This window comes from Triturus cristatus, chromosome 1_1, assembly GCF_964204655.1.
Source record: "Triturus cristatus chromosome 1_1, aTriCri1.1, whole genome shotgun sequence".
NCBI classification, from domain to species: Eukaryota; Metazoa; Chordata; class Amphibia; order Caudata; family Salamandridae; genus Triturus; species Triturus cristatus.
In genome coordinates this window covers 705,871,515-705,893,487 of record NC_140579.1, presented here as the reverse complement: position 1 = coordinate 705,893,487, position 21,973 = coordinate 705,871,515, and the positions used below count along the sequence as shown (strand labels likewise).

The following is a 21,973-nucleotide window of genomic DNA, read 5'->3' as shown; positions in this document are numbered from 1 at the left end:
CATACCTTAGGTATCACTGTGCCAAGATGTCTGACCTTGTACGGACATAATAGCACTGCCTCATTGTGCACAATGCTACACCTACTGCACGCTCCTTGGACGATGTTTACCGCATGTAAGTGTGCCATCTTGACTAGGCTGCGCAAATGAACATGGGAGTAAATGCTAGTAGCCTATTGACAACACAACTGCAGTGTAAATGCCTAGTTGGCAGCATTAGTTGCTCGGAAATAGGCACATACATTGACATGTGCATCAATGACTGTTGATGAACAAAGTCACAACTCTGAATAAGATGCATTGTACCCCTCTAAACTACCATATTTGACACAGATCGGAAAGGCTGAATACCTCTGCACATCGTAGGCAATTGACATGCGATACACACCCATACTGCTAATCAACAACGTGTTGCATTTGGCACAGACACTCATGACCACGCAACATGCCAATATTTCTTGTCACTACTCACCAGTGGCGTGTGCGTCCAGGAAACAGTCAAAGTCCCCTGCAGTGATAGGTTGGCGTCCATCTGTGAGAGGACAAATGCAAATAGGTGTTGTTAGCAAACCCCAGCAAACGTGGCATATTCACAATGTGAATTGTTATAGTGACAGACAATGCTACATCCCTGTGGTGTTGACTTTGAGGTTCTGTAATTCTCGAGACTGACTCCATTTTATATTGTGCCACCATTTTGTGTTGCCCTCACGTAGGCCTGTGAAGGTAGCCTGGCGAACAAAGTGGCCTGGCCTTCTTAGTGTATGCATACATTAATTAGGTTTCTTTCTGACTCTGGAATGAACTGTAAGAAACTGACCTCTTCACCTGAAACTGACCTTGCAAAGCCAATTTCCCTGATCGATCTTTGTCTGAGATTGCCAATCAATGTTCAGGACATCATTAACTTTTAGTTTCCTTGCACATGCCTTATCTTGTTCATCATCTGTTACTGTTTCTTTTTTTAATGTTTCTTCATTACATGGGTTATGCTTTCAATTATAGGTTTGTCCGGCTTTTGGAGATTGAATTTGGGACATTCCTAATGATTAACTTTTGGGTTGGGATACTGTACATGTAATCATGCCATGCCCTGCAGTGCCATCTAAATCAGATTAACCTTTGTGAGCTATGTAATTATAATGTTTTGCCCATATCCTGTTAAAACCCAAAAGGCTACTCACCTGCTGACCCTCCAAATTTTCCATTTGTTTAGGAATGTAATTGGTACAACTCCCTTACATGCCTGGGGCAGGATAAAGAGTATATAAGACGTGAAGTAAGACCATTCTGGAGACTACCTCATTCAGTTGCTACGGCATCTCTGCGACGTAGTCACACTCATTTGAGTTTAATAAAAATGTTCTTTTATATTTCAGCTTCTGTGCCAAATTCTTTATTATTGGTTTGAATGGACTAAGTATCAGTGAGACCCCTGAGAAGGAGTTTATATTTCTTCAACTTCATGTTGGCCCCATGACTGGGCCTACTTTGAATGGCATCCACACACGAACATGTGGAAGCAGAGGCTGCACAGCCAAAACATCACTGCTAGCCGAGCTGCACATATGAGTTGTGTCACGCAATATCAAGGCACCTTATCCACACGGAGCGCAAAACAACCGTTTTACTCCTCATCCTTGACCGATCGCTGCGGTGTTCAGCACTGTCTCACAAAGCCCACCAATATGCAGACTCCACAACAAAGGGATCCAAGACAAGGCCCTCAACTGGATCTGCTCCTTCCACAACGTACATACGGTGTGGGTCAGACACCCCTCTGTTGTCTTGGAGCCTACAACAACCAGCCGTGGAGTCCCCCAGAGATCCTCATTCAGCCCTACAATCTTTCACATTGACATGTCTCCGCACGCCACAATCGGGATTCGCTATGGACTCAACATTGTATCATAGGCATGCGACTGGCAACTCCTCCTCGACACATCCAACTAACACAACTCCAGCAAACACAAGTATTGCGAAGCCATGGCAGAGCTTGCTAGATGAATATCAAAGAGCTGCATACAAGTGAGCAACAACAAAAGATAAGTACCCATCATGCTCCAAAACCTCCACGCATGGAATTACACCGGGTCCTCACACGGCATGGGGAACTCACACCCCAACACGGACAAGGCACGCAACATGTAATCCATCATGGACTCCGATGTCCAAGATAATTGCAAGATCTATCCGGTCTCATCATTGTGCTTCCACACACACTGTCTCCTATGTCAGACAGTCAAATGACTCATACTCAAACACACATAGACACTCACTCATGCCCTGTGCAATAGCTCACCCTACTACGGCACCACAGTCCATGACAGAATTTACATGAACCACATCCGCAGGCTGCAGGACATCTCAAATGCAACCACAGGACTGATCCTCACAGTGCCAGGACCCTGTCACACCTCCCACCACCTGCGCACACTCCACTGTCTCCACATCAAAGCTAGAGTCACATTCAAGAGATGTGCACCCAGGCTCACACAGCTATCCACAACACTGGGCAAACATACCTTAACGTACAACTCTCTTTCCATGGCACATCAAAGGACCCGACGATCCGACCAGCTGGCCTATGCTGTGTTCCCCCGCCCCAGAGAGACCAGATTGTGAGTCTGCTCCTTTTCCTACCTTGCAGACATGGCCTGTGGCAACCTTCCACTACACCTCTGACAGGCAACGTTGCTCCCCATCTCCAAGCACTAACTCTGAACATTGCTCTTCAACAGACACACCCCTTGCTATATTTCAACATGCAAACACCGCCACGCCCCTGCAACTCTTCCTGCTGAGTATACGCTCACATTAAGCATGTGTATTTTGGGATGTTTAACACCGGGGATCTCCATTCCTAAGTGGTATTTCCAGTGGCAAACGTAATGTACGCGGTCATTGCAACATCAATCGTCACTCCACCTTGAACTGCATGGCGCACATCAATGATGTGTATTTTGATTGACTATCCCAACACCTTCCGTACTGTTGCACACACTGTAGTGGGAAGAGTGAGTCATACAAATCCAAAGTCAAGGCCATCATGCGCAAGTATTTTTAGCAAGTCGCATTGCATTAACCACGTTGTTACAGTGTCACGGTCTTGGGACAGCATTGACATCATATCTTCTTCTCACACACGTCACTCATATATGTACGTAAAATTAGTCATGGACAAAAAGGGAATTGGTACTTACCACCCTGGATGCCAGGCATCACTCTGGTGTAGTCAAGCAGGTCAGCCTCCCGCGCCAGCATGTCCTGCCAGCGGTGCTTCCGCTGGCGCACGGTCCTGTTGACCTTGAAGCAGCGGAGCATCTGCACCCGCACACGCTCCCACTGCAACTTCCGCACAGCCACACCATAGCCCTGGAGGATACGTCCTCCCCTCTCCAGCATCAGAGGCAGGTAGCACCGCACCAGCCACAGGAAGCCCCCCAATGCCCCCTCTGACATCTGCCCTGACCTTCCCACCGCCGGCATCTCCACACACCCCAGTTCTCACCCAAGACTAACAAAAGAAAACCCTCTAATGACAATAAAGGAAAATAACCCACAACAAACACAACAAGACTGAGGACAGTAGACAGTAAAAAGTAAATAAAATGTGAAATAATTCAAAAATACACTTTAGACAGGACACCGCAACACAGCAACACTCCAAAATCCACTCTCCACCAGAACAATCCACAAAACACTTCCTCACTCAGCCAAATCAACCACAATGTGCTCAAAAGAGAAAGTGAAAGTGAATGCCACACACAAGGAGACAGGAAGCAGGCATACATCACTTCCTGTGTGTTAGAGGCAGTTTTTGTACAAAGCGACAAAAATCTGCACGCTAAGGGGCTGCTAATGTACTCAGGCTGATACTGTAATGTGTATGCGGCTCGTTTTATTAAATGCGATCATAATCTGAACGCTAAGGGGCCACTAATGTCATCAGGCTGAATACATGCAATCAGAATCTGCACGCTAAGGGCCCGTTAATGTCCATAGGCCTACTGTAATGTGTATGCGTCCAGTTTTATTCAATGCGATCAGAATCTGCACGCTAAGGGGCAGCTAATTTCATCAGGCTGAATACATGCGATCAGAATCTGCACGCTAAGGGCCCACTAATGTCCATAGACCTACTGTAATGTGTATGCGTCCAGTTTTATTCAATGCGATCAGAATCTGCATGCTAAGGGGCAGCTAATGTCATCAGGCTGAATACATGCGATCAGAATCTGCACGCTAAGGGCCCACTAATGTCCATAGGCCTACTGTAATGTGTATGCGTCCAGTTTTATTCAATGCGATCAGAATCTGCACGCTAAAGGGCAGCTAATGTCATCAGGCTGAATACATGCAACCATAATCTGCACGCTAAGGGCCTGCTAATGTCCATAGACTTACTGTAATGTGTATGCGGCATGTTTCATAGTTTGCAATGGGTTTCTTCACGCTAAGAGGTTGCTACTGGCCTGATGCTGGTACAGTATTGGGGAGTGTGTTCAGCCATGTCCTTTTAAATGTGCGGGGACATATCATCGTGTTTGAGATAAGAATCTCACGCCCCGCCATTTTTATAGCAATGATGGACATTCAGGCCAAAACTCTGGTCACAGCACAATAATACAATGTGAAGATAGGCTTGCACAATGAAGGCAGATTCCATTTTAGGGTTACATATTTTTATAGGAAGGCAGGCTAATTTGGCAAACACAGCTTGCTGACTACATCCGGATGCCGGCCGTGCAAGTATTGTGAGCATTTACACAGCGTTTAAGCCGCAACCCGGAGGCCGGCCGCATACCAGAAGAGCAAACAAGCCACTAAGAGCGTCTTCCATTTTCCAAAGAATAACCATGTAAAACAGATAAGTGAAACAATCAAGAACAAGGGAGAAAAGAAACCCCTCACCCAATAACCCTCCCACAACCCCACCTTCCGCACTGGTTGCAACCTACCTAGATGATAGTAAGCATACACAATATGTGTGGAAGGGAGCCCCCTCGTCACTCCACTGGGTGAGCGGCGGAGGATGATTGCCCCATCGGTGGAATGCGTCAGACCTGCAAGTACTTTGGGCATGTGACTTCCCTCATATCTCTGGACAATGAAATCACAAAGAGGCAACACAGAGTTGCAAAATCTCTCACCCTTCCCTCTGCACCCCGAGACAGATGCTCCAGAGCTAATAGGTTCCTTAGACGTTGTAACCAGGACAGGAGCCCTGGAACTGCCACTGTACCCCACTGTGCTAGGATAACCTGCCTGTCTGCCAGGAACGCTGGGACTATTTGCCTACCCCTGAGGGATGTTAGTGGGAAGGCCTTTGGATGTGAGAGGCCAAGGAGAGTGTACTCCAGTGCGCCGGGCATTGCAATGTTGCACGCTGTATCTATGTTATCTAAAGACTCACCCCAATATCTTTTCAATTTTGGACAATGTCAGAGTAAGTGCACGAGGGTACCAGTCATCCAGCATCCCCGACAGCAGCAATCTGGCTTGCTTTTATCCCAGACATGTAGTTGCACAGGTGTGCAACACCAATGAGAGCAAATGTAAGGAATCTGAGGTCTTTCTGCAGGAGCGTCAGGAATCAGTAGAGTATGCCTCAATCCTCCCCTGTGGTTCTCCGACTCTATCAAACACTAGAGTATCGGATGACTCAACAGGGGAAAACAGGGAAACAAAACAAGGGAAGGAGGGGGGTCCGGTTTATGGATGGGTGAAGAGGTCTTCGAGACTTGGCAACACTCCGCTGTAACATAAAGAATGGGTTAACCAAAACAACATACAGCCCCTTTATCTCTTCAGGAAATATGGTCTGTATATTTGCCTACCAAGCACAGTTACTTCTGCTGTGAATCAGGATGGGGCAGCACTCTGCAAGGCTTAGGCACATCGAATGTCGACCAGGATTAAAAGATGACTTCACTCTGGAACATTCTATCGCACAGGCAGTAGACAGTTAATACTACTTCTACCCCAATGTATGTATGTCCCTCTTCCCAGTTTGCTAAACTCACATGTTCTTCGTAAAGGTTCTCCTAAGAAGAGTGGAGTTGTTGTGTGGTTAGTGTTGCAGTATGTTGTAATCCTAAGAAAGAAACATAACAATTCACTTCCCCCTCTTAACCATCCAAAGGAGAGCAAATGAAAGCAGCGCCCCGCGCTGTTACCGTTTTCGTTCTGCTGGTGCTGATAAGACTGAGGCACGGTGGTTCACGCTAGCTATCCCTTATTCTTAGGGGGGCGACAGAACCAAGCTAGCAGTAGATTGCCAGGAGACAGCGCGAATAAAGGGGCTACTCCTACTCTACTTCAACCTCCAATCAACTGGACACATGAGCATAGGAACGACTAATGTCAAACTAAGAAAAAACCAGACTATAGGAGAGATAGGGGTGCTGCCTACAATCAGGTAAAGAACACACAAAACAGGGGACCAAACAAGGAACTGGGATAAGGGGGAAATTCTGCCTCGTTGGAATGGCACAGATACACTCACTCAGGTGATGAGGACGTGAGTGGCTTCACGATGCTGCAGGCACTTCGTAACAACGGCGAGACCCGGAGATGAAAGACTGGAGACACCGGGGAGACTCTGCAGCTCAAGGCACAAGAGCAACGGACTGAAACGGCGTCACAAACACCTACAATAACGCCGGGGAACTTGTGCTCTCTACTCGTTAGAGAAACAATTCAGGGCAACAACGACTCCGGGACGGGAACAGGAAGTTTCGTAACGGAGGTCAGGCAAACGAAGTCAAAGACGGAAACAGGGCTTGGAGCTAGAACGCTAAGCGCGTTCGTTCCAGTTTCGAGTCCTTATATACTGGACCTGCGCACCCGTCCGTCCACCAGGCATGACAGCAAACCTTGAAGGAGGTTCCAGCCCCTGCTACACTGTGCGCAGTGTGGTGTGCGCAATACAGGATACGTTCCCATTCCTTGGATGAAATTGGCCTCACCAGCTACATTTCCCACAAAACCTGCACTTTTGTGCACTGACCACCTAGTGAAAAGCATTTTGTACAGCTCAGATATGAGGGAATGTTTGTCCTCCTTACGCGCTAACCACTTCGCATATGACGTAACCAACGTCGAATCCCGTGACCCAGTGTGTTCTTTGGCACTATGAATACACAACAGCAGCGGGAAAATCTAAATCCTATAGGGGCCGCAGATATGGCACAAGCCCTTCTAGATCAAAGATAGACCCTATGCTCTTGCAGCCCTGTTTTTGCCAGCGATGGAATATCGCTGATTCCTGATCCGGGTGCAAGTCCGGGTTATCCACGCTGTAGTTCGTCGGTGAGGGGAAAGAGGTCCACCCCTTCCATACTGCCACCCTGTCCAAGACCTTGTGGGTGGGCGCCCTAACCGGCAAAGAGCACAAGCCCCAGGGCCAGTGCTTATGGGCTAGCCACAGTTAGATCCAGATGTTTTTGCCCGCCACAGACTGGTCCATGAAGTTCCATTGCTTCTCCGATAGCAGCCTATTCCATTCAACTATATATCAAAGGCATGTGGCTTGTTAATAGCCACCAATGAGGGGCAATCCCAGGCCACCTTGCATTTTCGGCCGTGTAAGCTGCACAAGTGAGAGGCAAGTCCGCTTGCCCTCCCTGACAGACTTATTAATGAGGGCTTGCAATTGTGTGAGTGCACGGGGGGGACACCATGTGTCCAAATTGACATACATAGGAAATGTGTGGAAGAATCTACATTTTCACTCCCGCTATGCATCGAAACCATGTGAAGCTCAGTTTTGAGCAGGCGTCCAGCGCCTTAGCCGTCTCATCCAACAGTGTTGAATATTTGTGCTTCGCTGTACAGGCAAGAGTTGGAGCACGTTGTAGGCCCAGGTACTGTGTATCCCCCTGCACCCAACAGAATGGGAATTGTTGTTCCATAGCCAACACTTCCTCAGGGGTATACACAGACTACCTTTTATGTTCCAAGACAGTTGACACTCAAAATGGCATGCGACATTACTCATCCCCACCTCTTTTGGTAATTTCACAGACATTCATTCAAAAAAGAGATATGAATTGAAAGGGCACTACTCACCTGGGGTGGTCTGTAGGTGATGAGTATGTGCGCAGATCAATCCGACAATAAGGGTGGACATGATGTGCCCTACTCACACGTGAGGCTCCCAAGTCGCTGTGGGGGAGTGGGAGTGCAGCTCCGCCTCAGCCAAATAGCCATGTCTTGTCGTTCCACATGTAAACATGCTGGGTGTGAGATTGTTTGAAGTTGACTTTCATCTCGTCCATGGCTTTGCTGGTGGCGTAGGTGGCAGCTCTTCCTCTGCCTTGTGATTTTCCGATCCCGGTTGAGTCTGCAAGGGCAAGTTTGTCAGAGCAGCAGTTCCTCTTGGGGATGTTGAGGTTGACTCTCTCGTGGATGTCTTAGTTCCTGATGATGTGTAGTGAATTGTAGGTGTGTGTGAGTAGTTTGTGGCTTACTTTCTCCTTGTCGGTGCTACATTGGATGTTCTGTATGTGTTGCCTCTTGTGTTTGGGACGTGGGTTTCTGAAGACAGGTGTGTCTGTAGCTTTCAGGCTGTGTTAGAACTTGTGTAGTGGCGTTCTGTATCTCCCTGCGTAGAGTTTGTTGCAGTAGTCCAGTCTGCTGGGGATGAGTGTGTTTGTGACAATTTTAATGCATCCTGGGGTTATCCATTGTGATGGATTTGGTTTGATCTGTAGACAACTGTAGCACGCAATGGAGTAGATCTTGCTGGGCAGGATGATGGTGGATTTGGGATGATGCCAAACTTGCGTGCATGGTCTGTCAGTGAGGGCGGGCTCACAAGGGCAGACAACCACCAGAGGTTGTCCCATGCGGATGTGGATGGAGCGAAGATGAGGTCAGTCTTCTCACAGTTGATCTTTATGCAGAGGTGTGTCATCCAATCTGCTAGTTCTGACATTCATTCGTAGGAGCTGGCTTTTGTGTCTTCTGCGTTCTTCGTGAGGGGGAGGATGGGCTGTGTGTTGTCTGTGTGGGATGATATGCTTACTCCGTGCTGTCTAGCAATGGCAGTGAGTGGGGACATGTGCATATAGCAAAACGTGTGTCTTAGTGATGCCCCATGTGGTACTCAAGCAATCAATCAATTAAATAATTTTTCAAGCGCACTACATACCCGCAAGGGTTTCAAGGCGGTGAGGGTGGGGAGAGGGGGTGTGCTGTTGCCACTGGTCGAACAGCCAGGTCTTGAGTCGTCTCCTGAAGGTTAGAAGGTCTTCGGTTTGTCGTAGGTTGAGGGGAGGGTCTTCCAGGTCTTGGCGGCGCGGTGGGAGAAGGATCTGCCTCCGGCTGTGGTTCTATGGATGCGTGGGACGGTAGCCAGGGAGAGGTCTGCGGAGCAGAGTTTCCTGTTGGGTACGTAGAAGGAGAGTCGACTGTTGAGATTGTCCGGGCCGGTCTTGTGGAGTGCCTTGTGTGCGTGGATCCGGAGTTTGAAGGAGATTCTTTTATCGACGGGGAGCCAGTGCAGGTTCCTCAGGTGGGGGGTGATGTGTTTGCGGCGCGGGACGTCGAAGATCAAGCGTGCAGAGGCATTCTGGATTCTTTGCAGTCTGTTGATGAGCTTGGTGGTGGCTCCGGCGTGGAGTGCGTTTCCGTAGTCGAGTCTGCTGCTGACAAGGGCCTGGGTGACTGTTTTCCTTGTGTCTGTCGGGATCCATCTGTAGATCTTTTTGAGCATACAGAGGGTGTTGAAGCAGGTGGAGGAGACTCCGCAGTTGTTGCCTGTGATTTAGGAGATAGGGGTGGGTGAGGGTCCTTTGGCTTACTGCGGGGAAGATGGAGTGGATCCAGGTGAGGGCTGTTCCTCGCATCCCCTTGTGGTGGTGTTTGGCATCTGGGGTGTGGTGTGTGAAAGGGTGTTTGAGGTTGCATAGAGGTGTAGTAGGATGTGTTGTCCGCAATGTGACACAGGTCAAGTGGCATGCATATTTAAGCATTGTCAGCATGGTGTTCGTTCTTGGTGCGGTGCTTGATACCCAAACAAGACTGGGAGTGGTCCATGATGGAGTTCTCTTCAATGTAGCCAGTCAGCTGGGTGTTTATGGGTCTCTCAGTGACTTTGTCCACCACGGGTTGCAGGGAGATGGTCAGATAGTTCATCTTGTCTGTTGGGTCATACTGACAATGAGCCGATTTGTTCAACGTAGAGACCGGTCTTGACGGTCTTCATGAAGGTGTCCAGAGATGGTGTGCATGTGAGCTCTGCTGGTGGCTCATTCAATGTCTTGGATGCATGCAGAGAAATATTTTCAGAATTGGCACCATTTCACACCCACTTTTCATATTTGCCCCCAATTTAGGACCCATATTTCAGATTTGAGCCCCAATTTCACACCCATTTTTCTGCTTAAACCCGCAGTTCACACCCACTTCTCAGATTTGAGCCCCATTCCACACCCACTTCTCAGATTTGAGCACCATTCCACACCCAATTTTCTGATTTGTCCCCCTTTTCACGGCCTTAACAGTGAAAATTAACACCGAATTAACCATAAAATTCATTATTTGGCACTTACAAACCCATACATTTAAATTGTTCATAATAAGTACACCCTGTGTATCATGAATTACATACTATTTGACACAACCATTGATGAATTGTGCGCCAGATTTTACTCCTTGTAAAGTCAAGTTGTGCACGATTGACACCCTATTAACTCTCTGTGATGATGAAACATACACACCAGGATTTTACTTTTGGACTCTTACTTGCAATTATTGTACAATGGTAAAATTTCATAGTGATATACTGATGCAGGAGAGTAACTTGCAGACAGGGTATGTGTGTTGAGTTTGTTTATTGTCACAAACAGTTCTTGAGGTAATTTTCCATATACATGTCTTTGTTTTTGTCAGTCACAATGTGATGTGCTCAAGTGAAGTAATTGTTTATTATCCTGTCCCTTCGGGCAATTCCAGCAGCAGTGGCTGTGGGCCACCTCGTTGATCTTCGTCATCGTCCTGGTCATCGCCCGGTGCTGCAGGCACTTGGATCCAGGGGGCATTTGTGCGGACACAAATGTTGTGCAATACACAACATGCTAGTATGATTTTGTTTACCATTTCTGGGCTGTACAGCAGTTTGCCACCTGTAACATCCAGGCAACGGAAACGTGACTTGAGCATGCCAAATGTACGCTCCAAGATACCACGTGTGCATCGATGTGCAGCATTGTACTGCCTCTGTGCATGGGTGGTGAGGTTTCGTATTGGTGTCATCATCCACGGGCAGAGAGCATATCCTTGATCACCTATGACATGTAATGGGGAATGGGTACATGATTCATTAGGCATACTATGATGGCATTGTTGACATTTTTTTCTATTGTGATTTTTGCTATTTTTAGACTTAGGTTAGACATATGTTGCTTCTGGCTATTTAGCGGCATCAATGCTGAGTACCTTGCCTCCGTGTTGATCCTCCAACCATCCTTTTTGCAGGTGTTTGCTGCACGGTTGCATAAGTGTCACTACAGGTGTACAAAATGGGAATGAGACCTGCACAAAAACCACAGACACCAACAGGCAGCCTGGCTCTCCTAACATCTAGCCATGGCACTGATCCACACTCGTTGCAGTCACCGCCATGTGAATGTTCAAATGACTTCGGCCACACATGGCACAGCTGACATTCAGACATGCATCTCATGCTGATGGCAGACCTGTGACACAAGACAAACCATGCAATTGTATGTCCTGAGGTAATACGGAGGAACAGACCACAGCCACCTCACCTGCAGGGCCCACTGGGGACAGTGAAGGTTTGCAGACACCATCAACAATAACTTGTGACACAAAGTAAACGTACTGGCCTGCGTCATCTGTCACTAGCAGGGCATAAGACTCACATGACACAACTTCTTAAAATCATTTTCACTATGTGGTTTATTCGACAAGATCAGACTGTCCACACACTTCACCACGCTGATACACATGGCATGGCTCACCTTTGCACACTTCTTTGCATTTGTAATGGATTAGCATTTGACAGATCAATTTCAACACACAAGTAGTGACCGAATACACATCCACTTACTCATCGGGCAACCACATGACACACCATATCACAGGGTTGAGAATGAGAAATATGTGTGGCAGAGTGAGAGAGGAGATGCTACTAGACACCAACAACAGCAGCAACAACACCACTGCAGTCAACACCAATGGCGCTGTATGGTGGTTTCATGACACATTTTCCGGCATATGCATGCACATTTGCCACACTCTGCACTTCCTACAATCAAAGTGCATTGTTACAACCTTGGTCGCGACAAACCTCAGAATTGACACACTGATTGTACATGTGTGAGTACTTGTGAAACGTTGGGTCACCCTAATAGGTCACCGGCAACAAGAACTGCAACATGATCATCTTCATCAACAATGCGACCACACACCGGACTGGGATACCAATCCGGATGACTTTGATTAGGTACATAGATGGCCAGCTACTGGGGGTTACTCTACACCATGGGTACTCACATACTTTCTCTCTGGTCCCAAATTTGCTGTGTGGTTTGTGGCAGTGTGCCGCACGGGTGCGGTCAGTGGGGAAGGGGGCAGGGCTAGTGAGTAAGGGAACTGACCATGTGGATGGACACAGACCCCTGGTGCGGACACCCTCGTTCACTGAGCCACCAGACCTGGCATACACACATCTCTCTCTCTCTTTCTCTCTCTCTCTCTCTGCCTCCCTCTCTCTGTCTCCCTCCCTCGGTCTGTCTCTCCCTCCCTTGCTCTATCCCTCCCTCCCTCTATCTCCCTCCCTCGGTCGCCCTCGGTCTCCCTCCCTCTGTCACGCTCCCTCTGTCTCTTTGCCTCTCTCTCCCTCTGTCACCCTCTGTCACCTCCCCCCCTGGCAGCCTGGGCTGGGACAGCTTCCTGGGCACACACACACAGCCACACCCCTGTACTTCACAGGTCTTTCATGGACCATTTACTTGTTAACGAGTTTTTGTTATATTTCACCTCTTGGTGCACATGCATCTCCACTCTGACCATCGCTGGACTCGCACAGCCCCCATGGTGCAGAGTCTCTCGGAGTCCGCGCTGGTGCGGCAGTGTTTGGTGGCACTCTTATGAAATCTGCAGACATGGCACACAGGTACAATGTCTGCAAGGTCCACGGCCCAACAAGAAAGGCTTGCCAGGCCGCTGGCAGCAAGTGGGCCATACTATGAGTACCCGTCCTCTACACAGTGGAGCCTGTATACCTCATCCTCGTACATCAGCATGTGCCCATACATTTTGTGCACCCCCCCAATCAGTACATAGGCAATGTATTTACATCCTCGCTCTTGATGGGTCAACATGATTGTGTTTTTTGACCATGTGGTGTGTTCAGTTGGTACTTACCGACAAGCAATGCATTTCCATGTGTGCCATCCTGGAAGAGCTGGTTTATGATGCAGTGTCGGGAGATGAATGCATCATGCACACTCCCTGGAAATTTGGCAATGACATTTGTGAACAGTCCGCGGTGGTCCACTATTGCCTGCACATTCATTGAATGGGTGTGCTTCCTGTTGGGGTAGATGTGTTCGCTGTCCCCAGGGGGCACAAATGGTATATGTGTGCAGTCAATTGCACCGATCACCTGTGGTAAGCCAGCAATGGCATGAAATCCTTGCTTAATGGCAATCTGCTCCTGCACAGTGTTGGGGAAGTGAAGGTGCTGAGGAATCAGGCTGAGTATGCCATCCAAGACAGTGGGGAGGAAGGTTGAGAAGGCTGCCTGTGATACTCCACCGACTCTAGCTGTTGTTGGTTGGAATGTCCCAGAGGCCAAAAAGTGCAGCACAGCGAGCAGTTTTGTCTGCGGAGGGATGTTGTTTGTCCGCTTTGTTGGTGCCGTCAGCCTGTGGGCAATGAGGGTCAGGATGTGCTGGATGGATGTCCTTTTGAGCCTGTAGTGGGCTATGACTTCCTCTGGCCTTAAGTCTGTGAGGTAGACACGTCTGCGCAGTGTCCACTGTCTTCTTCGTCGCTGCATGGGTGGTGGTGGGCCTGGTGGTGGTGGCATTGGCGGTGGTTGTTGTTGTTGCTGCCTTGGTGGGACTCCAAGCTGCATGATGACTATCTCCATGGCTTCTGTGGCTGTTCTGGGGAAGCTCGGGCCGACTCTCCCTTATATACTCCCACTTATCTCTAGTGTAAGTCAGATTTTTACCAAGTGTTAAAAACTGGAGTTAGCGGGAGTTAGCGTGCTTTTTTTGTAGATTTGCGGTTTGGCGATATCCTTGATAATAGTGAGCAGCTGTGTTAGCGACTTTTTTCGTGGGATTTCAGTCAGGAACGCCTACTTTGCATGTCATTAGCGTTAATTATTGCTGGCTTGAAAGGCGATAAAATTCCGGTCGCTATCGCTGGAAAAGTAATGCTAACAGGGGTTAGCGTCGCCTTGTTGATAGGGCGATAAAATTATCGCCGCTTTATCGCCGGAAACTGGCGCTAAGGCGGCGATCATTTTTTATCGCCGCTTTGTTGATATGCCCCTAAGCACCTTGGCATAGTTTCCCTTTTGACTAATGCATACTAGGCTTTCAGGCAACTTCACGTTTCAACAGTAGGAAAAAAATCACTCCAGTAGCGCTTATAACTTTTGCACGGAAACAATTGTTAAACATGTCTACGAGTGGAAAATAAAAATGGATCAGCTTGCAAGAAAACGAACTAGCTTATGACAAAAAATAAATTATTTCAGTTTCGAAATAGATCAGTTTTAAAAACAAAACACATCGGAATTTGCACATAAAATCATACCAAGGTAGGCAAAAAAAAATGTCAAGCCATCCGCAGTGTTAGCCATCATCTCGTGCCCATCTTCCTCGTGCTCTTAAAGAGCTTTAATTGCTAGGTTTTCTAATATCCCTGGGGTTTGTGCTCATTCTGACGGCCTCGAAAGAAGGAAAAACCAGAGTTTGGTTAACAAAGATTCAAACCTGTGACATCTTTCACGTTTGTGGATCATTGAACCAAGAGTGCTACCCGCTGAGCTGCCTATATCACGCATGGAGGAATAACAATAATAATAACTTTATCATACCTGCCAACTTGAAAAACAATCTCACTGTGTGAGGAGGGGGTGGGGCCTTGATGGGGCGGAGCCTCGTGCCCGATAGTACCCAGGAGCACCTTTGAACCCCAACCTGCCCACAAGACCCTCCCCCCAAAAAAACAACTAAAAAACAAACAAACCGCTTGCTGAGGCTGGTACCCATGTACTAGTGTGTTTTCACACCCTTAATTGACCTCTGTAGTTCAAAGCCTATGAAATCAAATTGGAAAACCCCTATTCACTGTAGTTTTCAGCTCTTTTTTCCTGCCACTGTGTGATATCAGCCCCTCATCAGGAGATCAGAGGCGCAACTAGAGCAAAGTTTGGGGGGGGGGGGGTGTTATTCTCCAAATAAGTGATAATGGTTCAGCGCTTCAGGGTGAGTATACAGGATGGCTTCACGCCTCCACATAATACGTTTATTTTCAAGTGTTTTTAGCAGTTTGTTAGTACTTACCCTCCCTTATTTTACATTTCTGGGTACAATAGAAAAACTGTGCTCCGTAGATTTGTTTCTTGATATTTGAGCATATAGAGCACAGGAAAAGGGAATGAAAGGGTTGGGGTAACTTAAGAGGGAGAGAACTCACAAAACACATACACTGCCATTAAGTGCTGCAAGCAAAATAAAAAAAGTAATTTCTGTTGATAACGACCATCTTTTGCCTTGTGTACCATACATTTTTTGCCTTGACTGTTTTTAGTGGCCATAGAACTCTGTGCACCTTCTCCCTGATAACCGGATGTAAAGTGCCTGTGCTCCCCCTTTCAGCATGATGGACTTGGCACACCCCTAATTGGCATGTTTAACTTACCCATATGACCCTCGTAAAAGGTAGAAGTATTTACCCAGGGCCTATAAGTTAAATGTCACAAGTGTACCTCAGCACCCAATGTGTCATCCACTACAGTGACAGTATACAAACAAGCATTGGCATAGCCAATAGGTTTCGCCTTTGGGACCTTATAAGTATTTAATTATACAGCACAATATCCTTGGTGCAACATCGACTGTTGCATGGCTAAACACTTATAATGTCCCAAAGGCAAGACCTATTGGCTATGCCAATGCTTGTTTCCTTTTGCTTTTGTCACCCTAAGTGGGAAGGGTACGCACAGACGTGGGTCCCGTGCTCACTGCGCCACTGGATTCAAACTAGCCTGGCTGATGAGGGCTGATGCCCCGAAACCGGTCCCATGATGCTTTTTTCTAGTCCAGAGAGGACCTGGCTTGGCAGTTCGGGCTGGACTGTTCACAAAATGAGTAGGGTCAAGACTGATTTGCATATAGCTGTGTCCAAACTGGGGTTGCGTGTTGAGCAAAAGAACAATGGATCAAACACAGATCTTTGTGACTGGGGGGTGAATGTTTGCATTGTTCAGCATTCCGTCCATCATTTGTTCCTTTTGCCACCATAAGTGGGAAGGGTATGCACAGACTTGGGTCCCGTGCTCAATTCGCCACTAGATTCAAGCTAGCATAGCTGATGAGGAGTTATGCCCCCAAAATTGTCCAAGCATGCTATTTCTGGGCTAGGCAGGACCTGGCTTGGCAGTTCGGGCTGGACTTTTCCAAAAAGGACCAGGGTCAAGACTGATTTGCATATAGCTGGGTCCAAAGTATTGTGGCTTGGTGATCAAATTAAGAATAGATTAAACGCAGATCTTTGTGACTGGGGGCAAATGTTTGCATTGTTCAGCATTCATTTTGCTTTTGTCACCCTAAGTTGTAAGGGTATGCCCAGACGTGGGTCCCATGCTCACTGCGCCACTGGATTCAAGCTAGCCTGGCTGATGAGGGGTGATGCCCCAAAACAGGTCCCAGATCTGACATTTCATCCATTGTTGGATCTGGCTATCTGCCTTCTGTTGTGGCTGGCACACAGTCTGCTACTGGGTAAAGCAGACCACCATCTCCCGGAATAAATAGCACACTGGTTATTGAGTTTATCATTCTGCTCGCTGTTCGTTCCCTTCCACTGTTGGTTGTGGCAGTCCGTCTGCTATTGGGTTTGGTCAGGCATTGCTTCTGCTCCTTGATCAAGTATCACTTGTGCTGTTTGGCCAACCATCACCACATCAGTTGAGGCTGGCAGGCCACCTGCTGTTGGGTCTGGCAGCATGCCTGGTGTTGTCACTGACAGCCCAATTGTTGGTTCTGGCAGTCTTTTTTCAGTGGGGAGGGGATTCTCTGATCCCTCCACAAGCGTTTTAAACTCTTTGCATTGGCTTTCAATATATATGGATTACTACTAATGAACCTCCCTAATCCAGAAAGACTTCTACAGACAAGACCATTCCTTCCTAAGCATCACTAAACCTGTTACTGTAAGGTTGGCCTATGGAGTATTAACGGGTAGATGGAGAGTAGTAGAAAGGATGCAGCTGTGCTTCTGCAGGGGGTGTGGGTAGGTGCTGTGGTTGTGCTGGGGAGGACTGTGAAATTCGGATCGCCAGGTTGTGGTTATGGAGTGGACTTGATATCTGGTGGTCCTGAGAAAGTGCTTCCCACGGGCTTGGCTGCCCAGAGTCCTCTAGGCTGTAGTCTGTCATCATCTCTTGAATAATACATCACCTGCAAGCTTGCTAGAAATAAGGGTGCATCTGGGGACAACGTTTTTTGGTGGGGACTGAGCAGAGAATGGAGGTAGATTGGGCAAAAGGTCAAAAGGCCAACACAGAAATTAGGCAGAAGGAGAGGGCATAGACAATCAGATAATGAAGGTTTGCGTGTTCAGGGTGGTGAGCTGCTTTAGTAAGTCCCAGCTGCTCCCCACTTTGCCACTTCTTTGGAGTTGGCTAAGTATATCATGGGTTTGATATCCTTCACAGTAGAGTTTCTGATTACATTGGACTAACCCGGAGGTGGTGGTGGTGGGGGGGGGGGGGGGGGGGGGGGGGGGGTTGGGGAGGGGGACTTACTGGTGGTAAACACTGCTGGTGCGCTTGTGGTACTGGGGGGGATTGATTTGGAAGTAAATCAGCAAAACTGTCCCCCAGTAATAACAAGCATTCAAAATGCAATAGGTCTCGCCTTTGATTAAGTTAAAGCCATTTGCTTTGCTAATGGTATTTGTTGGAAAACCACTCCCACACTAGAAGGGGTGGTGGTGGTCTTCCGGACACACTGTGGTAGCTTGGCTCGAGTGGTCAGGAATCAGGCTCCGTGCTAAGCATACAACATACCCAAACAATAACCATGCGTGCATCCGTTCCAAAAACGACTCTACACCGTAAAAATTATGAAAATATCTTTCTTTATCTGCTTTTTCTCTTAGTTGCTGATTGGAGAAAATAAATAACAATCACAATATACAAACGTTTTAGAAAGTGCAGGACAAATAAATACTGGCTTAATGATTCAATAAATAGGGGTGATCATAAATACTGAAGGCATAAATAAAAGTGCAATACAGACAGGCAATTAAATATTCCGAGGCAATAAATACTGTAACCAATAAATATTGTGCATCAATAAATACTGTGGACCGATAAATACAGTGGAACAATAAATAGGTTAAATACAATAAATACAATGCCCCTAATAAATACTTAAAAGCTGACAGTGACACTCATGGAATCAGATCACTTTTGAATTCCTAAGGGCTGATTTGGCCCAGGCACAGCTTGTGGGGATGTGGAAGGCTTGAGGGTGTCTACTCCCTGGCTTGGTCAAGGCTGAGGCCTAAACTGAGGTAGATAAAGGGGGGAAATACCAGAGACCTGGCTCTCTCTCTCCACACAACCTCTCTAGATTAGTCCCAGTTCACCCCTGGCACCTTAGAGCAGTCTCTCAGGTCTCCACAGGGCCTAAGGCGCCCTCTACTCCACTTACTGCCCTTTTTCTGATGCTCCGACGCCGCTGGAGTCGTGTCGATGCCGTGAGGCGGTTCCGGTTCGATGTCGGCGGCCTCGGCACAATGTCAGTTCTTTGACGACGCCGGCAGGCGGCTCCGGTCTCGATGTCGGCGGCCTCGGTTCGATCTCGACCTCCGATTCGATGGCGTCGGGCAGTCTTTACTCGATGTCGACTTCGGGCGGCTCCGGTCCGATGGCGACCTCGGATTCGATGACGTCGGCCGGCCTTGCCTCGATGTCGACTTCCGGCGGCTCCGGAGTGCGATCCTCACTCCCGACCTCCGGTGCTCCTCTCCTTAGGTTTCCGGCGACTCCGGAGTGCGACCTCCACTCCCGACCTCCGGCACGATTCTCACAGGTTCCGGCGACTCCGGAGTGCGACCCTCACTCCCGACCTCCGTTACACTTCCCCTCGGTCTCCGACGACTCCGGAGGGCGGACTTCACTCCTCCGATGACGCCGCTCACTCGACCTCGGGTGACTTCCTCCTCGACCTCTGGTATTCCTCACGACCTCGGACGGCGCCCTCTCTCGACCTCTGGCGGCTCCGGGTACGACGTCTGCTTTTCCAGTCAGCGCCGCTTCTCCACCTCGGGCTCCAGGTCTTAGGCTACTCGACGTCGGACTTCAGGGAAACCAGCTTCCAGGTCAGGATCTTGCTGTTCTCTTGTTTCTAAGGCCTGTTCCTGCTGTCCAGGTCCTCAGGATGGTTTTTCTGACTTCTTCCCACACAGGGCTCTAGGCTGGGCTCCGTCAGTAGGGACTAGTATCAAGGGTGGGTTTATGGACCCCACTCCAGGCACAAGTTTCCACCCCTGCTGCTTCACTCCTTCCTCCTTCAGGTTTGTGCTGCTCACTCCTCACCAGTCAGGTGCCAACTGCCAGCTCCAACTGCCAACTCTCTGTCTTAGCTTCCCAACATTCTAAACCGCCTCCAACTGTCACAGGGTTCTGGAATGTTCTGGAAGGTGCTGGTAGGTTCCAGTGGATGCTGGTGATGTCACAGGTGGCCACCATTTTGTGCTCCAGGCCCTCAGACAGAAGTTTCAGGGGTAGCTAAAATGGCTCCCTGAATCTGCAGCAACACGAAAAAGTCTGGTGGTTCCCAAAAAGGAAAAATTCAAACAGGGTTTGAGGCAAAAGTGGGACAAAATAAATAATGATGAGGAGGGACCACCCAAAGGGCTGACAGGTCTAACAGTATTGTACAGTAAAATTAAGTATACAACAAAAAGTAGTAGTCACAGCAAAAACACAACACGAGAGTAGTTGTCAAGTAAAGACTGAAATAATGGCTTCAATTATTGGGGGGGGGGGGACACATGAAATGACATTCTAGCATTATTTCCATGAGGCCATAGAATAAAACAACTTCTGCCATACATTAGCTGGACTAATCAACTAACCTTATTTCGCTAGTTGCAAGTGGAGCCCGCAGACAAAGAAATATCAGTGTAAATCACTGCCTGACCAAACTTCAGAACATGCATGTGGGGTCCACAAGGGATGAATTGGTGGATTAAATAACTTAAAGGCATTTCTGTGGGGCCCACATATCATTGACTAACCGGATGTCAGGTTATGTCTGTGGGACCCAAAAACTGACACATCAGAGGGGATCAGACCTACCTTAAAGATATATCTTACGGACCCACAGGTAATACTTCACAGAGGAAATCACTGAATAGTTGACATCAGGAGCACATATAGGGGAACAACAAGCAATACATCAGAGGGGATTGAACCTAATTTAAAGGCACATCTGTGGCGCCCACAGGCAATTCATATGAGGAGATGGAATTCATTTAACAAAGTAGGTTGTGGTCACTGAATAAACTAATGCCATGGCCTATCTTGGGGAAGGAGTGCCCAGAAGCAAAATAGCAAAGAGGATGACTGACTAACCTAATGTCAGGATATGTGGGGACCACAGAAGATACATCAGAAGAGGGCTGCTGAATAACTAAACTTCAGGACCTTTCTGGTGTGCAAAACGGCGAGAATTAGAGGGTATTGTTGAACAGCCCAATTTCAGGACATTCTGCGGGCCCCGAGGCTATACATCAGTGAAGATTACTGAATAAACTAAATACAGGACTTTTGTGGGGGGCTCACAGGCGCCATGTTACAAGGGACGGTCAAATAACTTCAGGACATGTTTGTGGGGCCCACAGCAATACTTCGGGGAAATCACTGAATTACCCAATTTCAGGACCAGTTTGAGGGTTCCGCAGGAACAGGTTTATCCATCTTTAAGTCTGCAGGGACAGTGGAAAGGTCAAATTCCAAACAAACATCTGTGTGATGTTGATTAGTACAACTACAGGGTCACGCTGGTTTATACAGCAACCCAACAAAGCACATATTGTTTAGTGTCCGTGAAATATCACAACTCCTACAGTAGGTCAGTAGAGATCCTGCGTGTACATACATATCCAGTCTACAGTGTCAGACTGGACACTCAATTAGACTTCGAAGTCACTGTTTGATGTAACAACTGTCAACCACTTGACGAAAAATGCAAGCGAAGTCAGGCATTTAAGGGGTAATCCCATTAAGGTGAATGCCAAATTAAACGTTTCTTTGGAGGGTAATATTGATTTGAAAAGCAGGTGACCCTATTACGCTCTAAGGTTTGTGAGGCGGGTGAACCGAAGTAAAAAGAAGGTGACACCTGCCAAATATGGGTGAGTTGACAACTACCTGTTGGTCTTCAGTCACTTTTCTCACTAATAGAGGGACATAGATGTCCCATCGTCCTCATTTCTCCAGGCGCTTGTATGTATGTCCCTCTTCAAAGACGCCTGTCTCTACAGAACCTTCTTTCAAAACAGCTTCCTGTACTGTGTCAAACAAACTTCAAGCTGTTGTCATCGAGGGCTACCAGCTCCTCTCCCTTGAGACCACCATCCTCCTTTTCAAACATCTGCCGTCTTATGTACCTACCCCAGTGCAACTATCTACCCCTTTATCCCCATTCCGTACCTGTTCACCTCCCCACACCCAAGTTCATTA

General features: G+C 47.8%; 1 protein-coding gene and 1 long non-coding RNA gene across 4 annotated transcripts in view; one reads left to right on the top strand and one right to left on the bottom strand.

Moving 5' to 3' along the window:
* The window catches only part of FMNL1 (formin like 1), a 1,060,054-nt gene that overhangs the window by 287,117 nt on the left and 750,964 nt on the right, over nt 1-21,973 (top strand). The gene's annotated exons all lie outside the window — the stretch shown is intronic.
* LOC146870933 (uncharacterized) overlaps nt 1-21,973 on the bottom strand; it is a 144,942-nt gene that overhangs the window by 1,773 nt on the left and 121,196 nt on the right. Inside the window, exon 2 of the long non-coding RNA XR_014979835.1 lies at nt 473-532. This is a non-coding gene — a long non-coding RNA (uncharacterized LOC146870933). The remainder of the gene's footprint in view (nt 1-472; nt 533-21,973) is intronic.